General features: G+C 36.7%; 1 protein-coding gene across 1 annotated transcript in view; it reads right to left on the bottom strand.

Annotated features, from left to right (window-relative positions):
• LOC150077667 (MFS-type transporter SLC18B1-like) overlaps nucleotides 1-14,056 on the bottom strand; it is a 227,083-nt gene that overhangs the window by 84,245 nt on the left and 128,782 nt on the right. The window lies entirely within an intron of this gene.

Raw genomic sequence — 14,056 nt, 5'->3', positions numbered from 1 at the left:
TTTGAGATACTGTGCCATTATAATACTTATCCTACAATTCCACATTTCATATCAGAAATATAAAATGTCTAAAATAAGAACAAACGTATCTCCCAAAGAGACATTTGTAATATTTCGATATTACAAAAACCAAATACCCCACAATTAGATAAGTACTGTTTGCATTGGTGTAAGAATCAATTCAAGATATGTTTCTCACCATAAAAGACAAACAATTTTTAAAAATCTTTGGGAAAACTTACAAAAATATGCAATAAGTACCAAGGACAATGTGCAGGTTCTTCAGGATTACTGCCACTTTTTTGATAGCCATGCATCAGTTTGTAGGCCAGGCACAAGTAGTCTATGTTAAATGGCACCAAGTACAGAATGTAAGTTTTAATTTTATTTTTTAAGTTTATTTAGGTACCCTTTAGCCACTGAAGAGAGTATTAAAATAGGTCCCAGAATGTATTGACGGTCTAAGTTTCAAGTAAATATTTAAAGTATTAACAAATTATTACATTCAGAATGAAGACAGAAATGTGTTTTCTGTGTTAATAAGATACCTATAGTCAGATACCTGTGTTCACTGACCACATCAGAGAACACCCAAGCATATTCAATTGGAATGAAATACTGCACAAGATTTACCACTCCATAGCACTTTCTGCTACTGTTCAAGAGTCTAGGAACATTGACAGCAACACTATTCCAAACACTGCTTTGCACTGGTGACCACAATTTTAGGCATATGTACAGCTGCCCAACTGAACCTAGGGCTATACTGTATAGTTCCTTATGGATGGTAAACATACTGTTAACATGCTCTTAGTTCTGCTCCATGATGTTTTCTGCAGATAAAGTGTGAACCAAGAAGTGCTCTCTTTAAATAGTTTATTAAACACGTTCTCTGATTTTGTAAGGCTGTCCAGACTACTACTTTTTTTTATCACTTATACTCATTCACCTATGAATAACATCTGCAACAGCAGATTTTTACAGGTTCAGAGAATTTGCAATTGCACACACAGAAAGGTTAACTGATGTGGCAGCCAACCACCAACCCATGTTGAAAGTCCAAATTTTCAATTGCAACCAATACTGGCTTCTAAAGTGCTGCTGCAAGGGCAGACTCATAGTAGTATTCATATTTCTGGGCAATTACTTGTGATGGAACCTTCTGGCATATTCCTGTCAATATAATTAGTTCATAATAATTCATATAATATCGGTGTGTAGATACACCATAGACAACTCTTAAAAAACTACAAAGTAGTTGTTGTGGGCATCATTTGCTCTTTCTCATATTGTGCTCTGCCTTCACGACAAGTTGCCATGATAATGCACTACCTCGAATAAGTAACGCTTCACTAATAGAGAAGACTATTGTTACTTATTATCGGTGAGTACCACCACCCAGACATGTTTCAAGGCTATTGTGAATTTAATGTGAAAAAAAAACCCATTGGACCAGATCTATCAAACAAATGAATTATAAAATTCAAACCATTTGTCCCTATTAGACATAGAAAAGCAAAAAGGTAGAGGGAAAGTAATAGTAGTAGTGGAAGAGGAAAAGAAACATGTCGAAGAATGAAAGGGACAGTAACTCTTCAACTCACACCACTCAAAAACTCAAATTCCTCCAATAGGTAACGCTTCCCCAGTAGAGAAGGCTGTTGTTACCCATTCTCGGAAATGGGTAATGGCTTTAGCCAGCGGGTAGTTGATTGGTGGAACAGACTTCCATCTTTTGTTGCAAAAATTGATAGCCTAAATAAATTTAAAGCTGAGCTGGACAGGTATTTGGAACGAATGGAGGGATGAAATGGGAGGTGGTTTTTTTTTTTTTTTTTTGGCTGATGCTGCATAAGCTTGCTTTCTTGTATTGTATGCCTCTACTAATGCTAATGCCCTCTCTGAGTCTCTTTCTAATGGCTTTGCACAACTCAGTATACTGAATTTTCTCCTTGTCAGTGTTTATCTTTCTCTTCATTTGTCGCCTTCGGTTCATCATGAAAAGTGTTTCATGACTAATTTTTTCTTCTTTTTTTACTTATAGGTTTCTTGGGCTTTATCACTTTCAGAAAGTTGTAATATTCTTCGTCAATATCTTGGTCCTGAGCAATCTGCAGAAGCTCAAACTTGTTCTTAAGTTCAAGGGGAACTTAAGAGGAGAAAAAGGATGAATGCCTCTTCAGCATATTTCCAGTTCCTTCTGTTTTGTGCAATGGCCATCCATTTCAAGAGGAGAAAAAGCAGTACATACTGCTTTTTCTCCTCTTCTGTTATCTCAAAGACCTTCGTATTATTTACTGGAGTCAGTTTTTTCCTTTCTTTTTTTACATCTACATCAAGTGTGCACCTTACCATTCTGTGATCACTTCCAACATTTCCAACCTTGTTCAGGATGGTAACATCATTCACAATATATCTTCTGTTAGTGAGGATGAAGTCGATTTCATTAGTTGTTAATCCATTTGGGCTCTTCCATATCCACTTTCTTAACCCTTTTCACGAAAAAAAAGTGTTCATTACCGACAATCCTTAAGATTCTGCAAATTCCACAAGTCTTTCACCTCTTTCATTTCTTTCAACAATTCCAAAATTTCCTATAATTCCCCTTTCTACACTGTTTTGTCTCTTTCCAACCTTAGTATTGAAATCCCCCCCTAATGATGGTGTAGTGGGTTTTCTGCTCGTCTAGAAGACTCTCAATTTCTGTGTACATTTCTTCAACCTCTTCATCATCATGGCTCCATGTTGGTGCATAAATCATTATAAACTTTAGCTTGTATCTCTTAGAAATCCTGAGTAGTAGTCTTGACACCCTTGGTGATGTACTTCTGAATTCCAAAATGTTGTTTTATATATCTTTATGGACCAGAAAGCCAACTCCACCTTCTCTTCTTTCACTGTTTTCATTGGTGTACAGCAGATTTTCCACTTGATAAACTTATAAGTGATAGTGATTCATTTCTTCTTCTTTCAGCCAGATCGATGATATTGCAATTCACATTTTCTACTTCCTTTTCCAGCTCTAATATCCTGTCTTTACCGATGAGCGATCTTGTGTTGTAACAGGCCAAGTTCAGTTTCCGTGCATGGCAGCCTGGTCGTACCCAGTGGTGAGCTATAGTGGGCTCGCAAGAGCCCATTGTTAATTTTTTTTCAAAATTTGCGAGCCCATTGTTGAAACGATCATTTATGTTACAAATTAAATCCTGAATTCAATTATTGAGTATCCAGAGCTGGGAACTAGGGTTGGGCGAGAGGCACCCCCCTGCAGCATTTTAAGGGCGCATTCGACCAGTTATGTATTTTAAAATTGCTTCGTTTTTGATTTAATTACAGTCGGAACTCTGTTTAACGAACTTCTTTATAGCGAATTTATTTTTCAATTCCTCTTGGTAATTACATGTTTAAAATAGTTTCCGTAGAATGGAGGAAATTTCCATATAACAAACGCATTATGACAGACTTAACTTTGTATGCACTGTTCCCACCTCTGACCTTTAAGCAATTAGAATTAAGGTGTTAGGGGGATACTGTTGCGCAATGTCAGTGGTGCCCATAAAACCCCCACATACTGAGAATTCCCGCTAGAATATGCTTTACATAGCCAGTCAGAAGATTAATGCACAATCCCGAGATGGATAATAGACTCTGGTTAACCTGTGTTGTGGTTCACCTTTATTCCGGCAAGCAGTCATCTGTTTTTCGGAGAAGTGAGTGAACCACGCCTTCCGGTAAATATTTCCTGTCTAAGTTTACATGGTCATAGTAGCTGAATATCCGAGTGGTTCTGACAGTTTGGACAGTATTCAAAGAACTAGTGATGGTAGCAATGTCTTGGAGAGGGGGGATGCAGAAATGAGGGCACCTGAGATATTAAATAAATTTTCTGAAGATGAAACATTGATAGATTTTGAAACAGCATCGAGGCCTTCACTGTGAAGGAAATGTTTCAAAATATAAGGGCGTACATAAGTTTTTTTGGTGGCGTTCAAAAAATATTTACTTTTTTTTTTCTTGTTCCACTAGTCGCTGAGAAATTTTAATGAATGCTTTGAAGATTTCAACTAATTTAGGGTTACCAGATCTAGTATTCAAAAACTAGGACATTTTTAGTTTTAGAAACAAGGATATTTAAAAATTATATTTATTATTAAAAAATTCAATACTTGTTTATCGTTACTGACAATCATTTTCAGTAAGTTTGGATTACAACGAAAGTAATTATAAAATGTTTTACAATCCATTTTCAAATTATAAGTAACCAATAAAATACTGTTTACAGTTATTTGTTTCCATTTTATTTCTAATGTTACTCCATTGATTTAACAAAAATACACTCTCTATGTTTCTATTGTGAACAAAAATAGAAAATGTATATTGAGAAATTTTTAAAAGCTCGGAACATACTTCGGTACTCTTGCATTGATTAAAATATTCAGCTGACTTTCTATTGGCTAATAAATTTTCTGAATTATCATCTTTCTTTTTCTCAGAAACAAATTCCTTAAAATTCATAAATTGGTCAAATAATCTACTATCATCGATTTTCAAGTAGACAAATGATGAAGTTGTGTTGCCCACGTGTGTAATTTGGGGATAATAAAAAGGTAAAATTTTCTGTTAATATAGTCCACTTAATGCAACTAGCACATTATTTTTATTTATTCTGTTGTATTTGTATTTTGTGTTTTTGTATGGGTGGCTTCTAGAACAGAAGTTCATCTCTGCCTCGTTGCTCTGTTCAGTTTTTACAGACTCTGTCAAGGTAAGGCCAGTGTGTGTCATGTAGGAAAAAAAAAAAAAAAAAGAAGGTTCCAGTTGAACAGGATAAAGGAAGAGGGGGGTAAGAGAGAAAAAAAATATATATAAAATAAATTTTTCATCCAGCATGGGAGAAACTGATAGAACATAAAAAATTTGTCTGCGAGCTTATATGTGTTCTGCGTGTAGTGTAGTGTTTTGGCTACCAAGAAACAGCGATTACCTGGACAACCGCTTCCAGAGAGGAAAAGAAAATAAGTGCAAAGTGAAGAGGGGGAAGGAGAGGAGGAGGACTCGCCTAGCTCAGGGGAGCCCCAATCCAGGATAATTGTTAGAGAGGGAAAAAAAAAAAAAAATATATATATATATATATAATTAAAAATAATAATTATTAAAATAAAAAGAAGAGAGAGAGAAGGTTTGCTGGCCAGACTTGGGGAGCCCCAGCCGAGGGCAGAGCACGAGATTTATTCTGTTGTGTGGACCGAAGGTGCAACGCACAGAACATTTAATGAACATTCATTTTATGATGAGATGATTTTTTAAATTACAAAAAAATAGGACGCAAGTGTAAAATCTGCGAGGACGCCCTAAAAACCAGGACATGTCCTTGGAAATGAGGATGTCTGGTAGCCCTACACTTAAAGGACATACAGACAGAAGATCGTCATCCAAAGAACAAGCTATAAAATCTTTGTTCTTACAGATAAAAGTTCATGAACGCTTATTAATATTGAAGATCTTCTTCTTCAAGAGGAGTGTTTCCATTTACAATGGGTTTCCTCAGCCTACAAGTTATTTCTTGTTAGGAATATTTTTCCGCCATAAAGTGCAGTTCAAGGTGTCTTGGTCGGTTAAGCCTCGTGCTGTCATGCACTTCCGTACTCCATCCATCCACGTCCTCCTAGGTCTTCCTCTTCTCCTTCTTCCAGGAGGTATCCATTCCAGGATAGCCTTTGGATATCTGTTTTCTTGCATCCGTTTTACATGTCCATGCCATGTTAGACGCTTTTCTTTGATGGTGTCAATAACAGTCTTTCTCACTTTCATTTTTTGCCTTATGTCTTCATTCCGTTTTCTGTCTCTTCTGGAAGTTCCTGCTGAGCGTCTCCAAAAATCCATTTCTGTGGAGAGCAATTTGTTTTCCACTCACCTATTCAATGTCCAGGTTTCCGCTCCATACAATAGAAGACTTTGTACAATCGTTTGGAATATAAGTTTCTTTGTTTTATTTAGGATATTTTTGCTCCACAGAACAGAGTTTAACATGCCGATAGCCTTTCTACCGTCTGTAATTCTCTTATTGATCTCTGCTTGGGATGATCCATCACTTTGTAAGATTGATCCCAGATATTTGAATTTATCGACTTGTTTGATTTTAAAACCTGCAATATTTAGAACGTGTCCTGGCCCTGAAGACAACATTTCAGTCTTGCTAAAATTGATTTTTAGACCCCATTGTTTATATTCCTCAAACAATTGACGACATGCATACTTTGCATCTTCTAAGTCTTGTGCTATCACCACCTGATCATCTGCAAAAAGTAAATTGTGAATATAGGTGTTCTTATTAATCGGCAATCCCATTTTATTACATTTTTTTGACCAGGATCTTAAGCAGATGTCAATATAAATTTTGAAAAGTGTTGGCGACATGCAACAACCTTGTAATAAGCCTTTTGAAGTGTGGAATTCAGGTGACAAAGCTGATCCCACTTTAATTCTGCATCTATTATTCCTGTAAATTGCCTTAATAATGTTAATCAGTTGTCCATCAATATTTGCCTCTTTCAGTGCTTCCCATAAGAGTTTTCTTGGAACACTGTCATATGCCTTTTCAAGGTCAATGAAAATCATAAAGATTTTTTTTTCCTTTTGATTGGCATTTTTCAAGGATCTGTTGTACTGTTGAGATATGATCTATACATGACCTCCTAGCTGAAAAACCACTTTGTTCTTCTGATACCTCGATTCGGGCTTCTAAATGGTTCCTGATCCATTTTCCAAGGATCTTTAACAGCGGGTTCAGGACGCATATTCCTCTGTAATTTGAACAGCTTTTCCGATCACCCTTCTTATAAATTGATGTAATATATCCTGTTATCATTTCTTTCGGTATTTCTTCTCCTCTCAGTATACTATTTAACAGTTTTTGTATCAGAACAGCCACTCCTCTTCCTCCATATTTCAGAAGTTCCATGTAAACTCCTCCAGGTCCAGGTGATTTGCCATTCCTTCCTTCCTTTAGCAGGAGTTCCACTTCCCTAACAGAAACTTTTAAGTCCGAGTCTTCTACACCAAAATCCTCCATCGTCTTGAACTCTTCCCGGTCTTCTTTTAAAAGTCCTTCATAATACTCCGTCCAGTCTTTCAAAGGTATTAATTGCAAACCAGCATTGTGTTTATTCTGTTTTCTCAAGTCTTTAAGGACCTTCCACGATTTCGCTGATTGCTTGAAGCCCAATTTGCTATTAATAGTTGCACATTTCCTTTCCCATTCTTCATTTTTCGCTTCTACTACCAACCGATTGGCTATTTTCTTTTTTTCAACATAAATGTTCCTATATGCATCATTCCTATCACCCAGCCATTTCTGATATGCAAGTTTCTTTTCCTCTACAGCAGCTCTTACTTTCTCTGTAATCCAGGTCTTTTTTGGTCCTTTGCTCTTCTTTTTGCCTAGGATTTCATGAGCTATTTTTTTAACAGTATTTTTTAAATATTCGTAGATTTCTTCCGTATTACCTTTTATCTCTATGTTAATTGCAGCATCCAGTCTTTGGGTGAAGTTGTTTCTAATGCTGTCGTCCTGGAGTAGGTCAATGTTAAATTGATCCACTTGTAGAATTTCTCCTTCCCTGCATTGTGTGGTTGTCCACACATATTTTCTTAATCGAGTTCCACTTCAGTGTAGTTTTAACAAGAAAATGGTCAGATCCACATTCAGCTCCTCTATAAACTCTGACATCTTTCAATACATATGTCCCTGAATGTTTTGAAATAATGTAATCTATAACTGATCTAATTTGTCTTGTCTCCTGTGACCAAGTATATTTATGGATATCCTTGTGTTGCAAAAATGTGCTGTTTATTCTCAAGTCGAACTGTTCACAAAGATTGCATAGTCTATCTCCATTGTCATTCCTCTCTTTCTCTCCAAATCTTCCAATAACTTTGCTATTTTGTTCAGTTCCTACTCCTGCATTGAAATCTCCCATTAGAAATATCTCTTTGTTCTTAGGAATTTTTTCTATTAGTTCTATCAGATCCTCCCAAAATTCATCCTTCAAGGTATCGGCGGTGTCATTAGTCAGGGCATATATTCCCAAAATACATATTTCTCTCCCGTATATTTTCAGTTCCAATGAGATCATTCTTTCATTAATAAATTGCCAGTTTTTGATGCTGTGTCTCAATTTCTTTTTGACAGCAATAGAAACTCCTGCTCTTGCTCTTTCACTCTTATCAACTCCACTCCAAAAATGGTAGGATTCTCCCATTATTTCCTCTCCACATCCCTTTTTCTTTGACTCTGATAACATGACGATGTCTAACTTGAATTTGTGCAGTTCATCTGAAAGAAAGTTCCTTTTAGTTGAAAGGCCTTGAATATTCCAGCATCCCAAAATCATAGTCCTTTTCCGTTTGTCGAGTCGTTTCTCAACGTTTCTCTGAAAGTGCAGTCCATTTTCATTTTCACTTGTAGGTCTTTTAGCATTTGTGTATTTTTTACACTGAACGAGGAGCTAGCCTGTTGCAGCAACCCCCAAACTGGAGGGCCGGGGTATCTCTCTTAGTCTGGCCCCTACCCTTTGACCTGTCCGGCTTGGGAGGTCCTACCAGTAGCTAAGCTACCGCTGACTTAGCTCTCCGGGTCATTGGGACATGCAAGCCCCCCCAACGCGACAAAGTGGAGAATACCATCGGGGGAGATATTGAAGATATGTCGGCAAATGCGGAAACTATCAGTATTGCTCAAAGTCTGCTTGTAAAAACAGACTATCCATTTTTATGCAAATTGGCTATATGGAATAAAATTCTTCATAACATTGACAGTGTAAATAAAGCATTGCAAGCTAAAGCTTTGCATACAATTAATAAGCAGATTGATAAAACATCAAAGAAATAGAGGAAAATGAATTTCAAGTTATTTTTGGATACGTTGTTACCCCAGCAGAAAAAAACGGGTATACCAGCTACATTTCCAGAAGAAAGAAAGAAAAACAAAAATGTCACTTTACAAATTTGCCGACGGTTTCAACTTATCTGCAAAACAAAAAAATTTGTATTGAAATTAATACGTTTTAGATGTTCTTGTCAAAGACTTCAGCACTAGTTTTGAAAAACTGAATACTATTTCTTCAGAATTTGATTTTCTATTTCGTACTTCACTCGCATTAATTAATATATCTGACTTTGCAGAAGGCTGCTTCCAACCTTGCATTAAAACCAATAAAGATTTAAATGCATCAGATATTTCAACAGAAATTCAAAGTTTCAAAAATCATGTTTTATCAATTCTGCGGGATATAAAATGTGCAACCCCCTTTAAACTTCTCTGAATCATTCACAAGTATTGTCTAATAAAATGTTATCCAAACAGAAATACACTTAAATAGAAAGGGTGCAAGAATATTTGCTGATGCTATCGAGGCAGTGTTAGGTGGGTCAGAAAACTGCTAGCTTGGGGGGAGACAAAGACTAATAGAATAACAGTAGCCACTGGCAGAGGTGAAAGAGATTGTTGCACTGCTTCTATTGGAATGAACAGAAGCCTGGAAAACAAGATGCAGGATATTTCAGAGACCGCTGGTAGTCATTGCGGTACAAGTAAACACATGGATTGTGTTAGAGTAGCTAAGAATTGAAACAGATGCAAGTATACTTGCGGGTACACCAATGCTAGGAGTTTAGTAAATACATTTGAGATATTGCTCAACACATCAAAGGCAGATATTGTTGGGATATGAGAGACATGGTGTCACACAGATATAAGGAATGCAGAACTGGAATTTGGGGAGTACAACGTCTACAGAAAGGATACACAGGATAGGAAGGGAGGAGGGGTTATGATATTAGTTAAGAAACACACAAAATCCAAGGAAGTGAAGCCAGTCGACATCGCTGGACAGTGCAGTGTCGAGTCAGTTTGGTGTGACAAAAGCATTGGGAGATCAAAATTGAGAGTGGGAGTGTGCTATAGGCCTAATGACTCTGATGAGTATAATAAGAAACTGTACAGAGAAATAGAGTGGGCCAGTAAATCAAAGAGTCTTATAATGGGGAATTTTAATTTCCCAGATATTGACTGGAATTTGGGGGCTGGTCACTCACACACTAGCAAGGCTTTTGTGAATTTATTGGATGATTGTTTTCTACATCAGCATGGGAGGCAACTAGAGGGAGTAATACTCTTGATTTGATTATCAGTAGTGATTCTTCATGCATTAAGAATCTGAGATAAATGAACCACTAGGTGGAAGTAATCACAGTGTGCTGAAGTGGGATTTACTCAAAGAGGTAACTACCATTAGGGGTTGAGGGAAGGGTTACTGCTTTCGTAAAGGCGACTACGATGGACTGAGACAGTATTTAAATTCTATACAGTGGGACCAACTGATGATGTTACCAACAGCAAATTCAAAATGGGAAGCATTCAAAGAACTTATCTTGGAAGTTACTAGGCTTTATATACCAACTAAGAAATATTGTTCAAGGTTTAGGCCTAAATGGATGTCAGATGAACTAATGAGACATATGGCAGAGAAGAAAAATGCATGGGATACAAACAAATTAACACGTGACACAGAAGCCTATGATAAATACAAGTTGATCTGTAACCAAGTTACAATGGAGGTTAGGCAGGCGAAAGCAGATTACGAGAAATCTTTGGCAAGGGATGCAAAGAAAAACAGCAAAGAGTTCTTTACTTATGTAAACTCTAGAAGGAAGGGGATGAATCAGATTGGTCCACTTGATATCGATGGGTCAACTGTTGATGATCCTGCTCAGGTAGCTAACAAACTAAATGAATATTTTGCATCGACATTCACACATGAGGAGTTATTCAGCGAAGGGAATGCCAGAGGTGTATTCAACTCTGGCAGTAAGCTAGAGAATCTTGCAATAACTGAGAATAAAGTGGAGGAGAAATTGTTGAAGATAAAGACAAGAAAGGCACCTGGGATGGATGGGATCTATCCAGTTATATTAAAGGAGGCAGCAAAGGAAGTAAGCAAACCCTTAGCCATAATTAAGAGAGCTTCCTTGGACTCAGGGGAGGTACCCACAGACTGGAGATGTGCAAATGTGACCACAATTCACAAAGGAGGATCAAAGGCTGACACAATGGAGGCACTGGTTAAAGAAGCACTGCAGGATCATCTAGACAAGCCTTCAGTTATAGCTCAGACACAGCATGGTTTTGTTAAGGGGAAGTCTTGCCTGACCAATTTGATTGGATACTATGATGCAGTCACAAAAGAACTGGATGCAGGGAATAACTTTGATATTATATACTTGGATCTTAAAAAGGCTTTTGATACTGTTGCACATGGAAGACTGCTGCACAAATTGGAGCAGTGTGACATTGGAGGCAAATTGCTGTGGATAAAGGGGTGGTTGAGGGGGAGAAGACAGAGAGTGGTAATCAATGGACACTGCTCATCGTGGACTAATGTTATCAGTGGAGTCCCTCAGGGTTCAGTGTTGGGTCCATTATTGTTTTCTGTATTTATAAATGATATTGATGATGGTATATCAAGCTTAATGTCCAAGTTTGCAGATGATACAAAGGTTGGCAGGGTTGTCAAGGACACTACTGACACTATGCTGCTGCAACAGGATCTGGAAAGGTTGAGCAGATGGGCTGAGAGGTGGCAAATGAAGTTTAACATTGACAAATGTAAAGTACTACATATGGGAAACAGCAACCCCAGAGCAACGTATCAACTCTGTGGTACTACACTGACAGTGGTAGAGAATGAAAGGGACCTGGGGGGAGGGGGTTGTGCAGGCAGATATGAAGTTCTCTGAGCAGTGCAGATGGGCTGCAAGAGTAGCTCAGTCAATGATATATAGGAATTTTTCTAGCAGGGATAAGGAGGTGATTATTCCCTTGCATAAGGCAATGGTCAGGCCACACCTAGAGTACTGTATTCAGGTCTGGAGGCCTCATTTCAAGAAGGATGTAGAGCTGCTGGAACGAGTACAGAGAAGGGCAACAAGATTAGTGAATGGAACAAAGGGGTGCTCTTACGAAGAAAGGCTTAAGTTTTGCGAATTAGTGTCTGGAGACTAGGCACCAGCGAGGTGATCTGATAGAGATGTACAAAGCCTTGAATGGTTTGAGCATGCTCAATGCTGATGGGATTCTTCCTCTTACTCAGAATAATCACCTGAGAGGGCATAAATTCAAACTGAGGAAAGACAGATGTAGGATAGACGTGCGGAAATTTGCCTTTAGCCAGTGCGTGGTTGGTTGGTGGAACAGACGTCCATCCTTTGTCGTGGAAGTTGATAGCCTAAATAAGTTTAAGGCTCAGTTGGACAGGTATTTCAAACGAACAGAGGAGTGAAGTGGAAGTGGTTTTTTTATTTTTTTTTTTTTTTGGCTGATGCTCAACAAAGCAAGCTTATGCTGAAACATAAGCTTGCTTTGTTGTTTGTTTGTTTGTTATTTTATTTTTAGGAGCATTAGCAACTAAGGCCATATTGCTCCGGTAAGCTTACTTTCTTGCATCAAATGCCTCTACTAATGCTAATGCTAAATAGCATTAAGATTTTTCTTACCCTGCCCGTAATAGGTCCTTTATTGTGAAAGGTTCTTTGGTAAACTTAAATGGATTAAAAATCACCTTAGATGAACAACTGGACAAGGACGACTAACCAACATATCAATTATATCCATTGAAAATCATGTTGCACAAATAACATTGTTGATGATTTTGCTTCAGCAAAAGCAAAAAAATTCAATTAAAAATAAACCCTCATGGCATATTTTTAGTTTATGTTATTATTTTCAAAGTATTCTATATTATATTTCACAATATTTTGCTTCTATGATTTTATTCTAGATATATAAATGTAAACTATATGATATCTGTTCGGTTTTTTTTATTTCTTTGTAGTTATATGTACATATTTTCTTTGTAGTTTGTATAGGACAATTTTTTTGTAGATAAAAACGAGTATTTGTAAGTTTCTTTTTATTTGATATTTTGTTTTATTATATTCATTGTATTATTTTATTAATAAATATATGCAAATTATAGATTGTTTCAGTAGTAATTTTTATAAATTGATGACCTACATATAATGGGGGGTGTACTTATATTACTTTTGCCACAGACATAGGATTGCCTAATGAGTGAGTAGATTTGCGAACAGACAACATTGTGAAATGTCACTCAGCATGCTATGTTTCATGTAACCAATCCGAATGGTTGACTTAAGCCACATGGTAGGGATAAGTGAGCAATTGAAATAAGCCGATTTGTGTATGAGGGTAGGTAGGACAGAGAAAGTAATTAGTTGAGTTTCTGTGCCGGAGAGAAGTGTATCGTGTATTGCTTATTATCAAGTATTTATTAAAATCTATAATTTTAAATCTAATTTTTAGTTTCTTTATAATTTTTAAATAATATAATGCTTTTTAAAAATTATTAGCCATGAAAAGACAGTCCAATTTATTTTTTTTGGAAAAGACAAAAAAAATAAATCTGCTTCTATGGATTCTGCCAGTGTAATGGAGAAAATTGATTTTCATAGTGAAGTTATTTCTTCAAATAATACTACGAATACAAACATTGATAACGAGGATATTATAAATGATCAATATGTTAGTTATGAAGTGGAACAGCAACTACCCGATTGTTGGAATGAGAAGCAAGCAATTTTTTTTAAAACTCGGTACAAGTGGCTATACATCCAAAATGGAAAATTAGGTTGTTCTGTTTGTGCTAAGTATAAAAACTTAGGCATTGAATAAGAAAAACGTTATCATGGTTCAAAAGAATGGATGGAAATTAAAGTAGAGCTGAATGGAAAGAATAAAAATAGTAGACAGGCATCTTTGCGCAAAAAACTATCCATTCACGATGAGTCAATGCCACATAAAAAATTCTTAAAAACAAACGAAGAATCACAAAGGCATGTACTTCCAAATGTCATTGAGAAACTGAATGATAAAGAAATTCAAACTACTGCCAAAATTTTTAATTCAGTGTACAGTCTTGTAAAAAGAAATCGGCCAATGTCTGACTTACCAGCTGAATTGGAATTACAGAGTAAAAAA

Source organism: Mastigoproctus giganteus, chromosome 11 (assembly GCF_048544385.1).
Source record: "Mastigoproctus giganteus isolate SK-2022 chromosome 11, ASM4854438v1, whole genome shotgun sequence".
NCBI classification, from domain to species: Eukaryota; Metazoa; Arthropoda; class Arachnida; order Uropygi; family Thelyphonidae; genus Mastigoproctus; species Mastigoproctus giganteus.
Note: the sequence above shows the minus strand (reverse complement) of the source record. Positions and strands in the feature narration are given on the sequence as shown.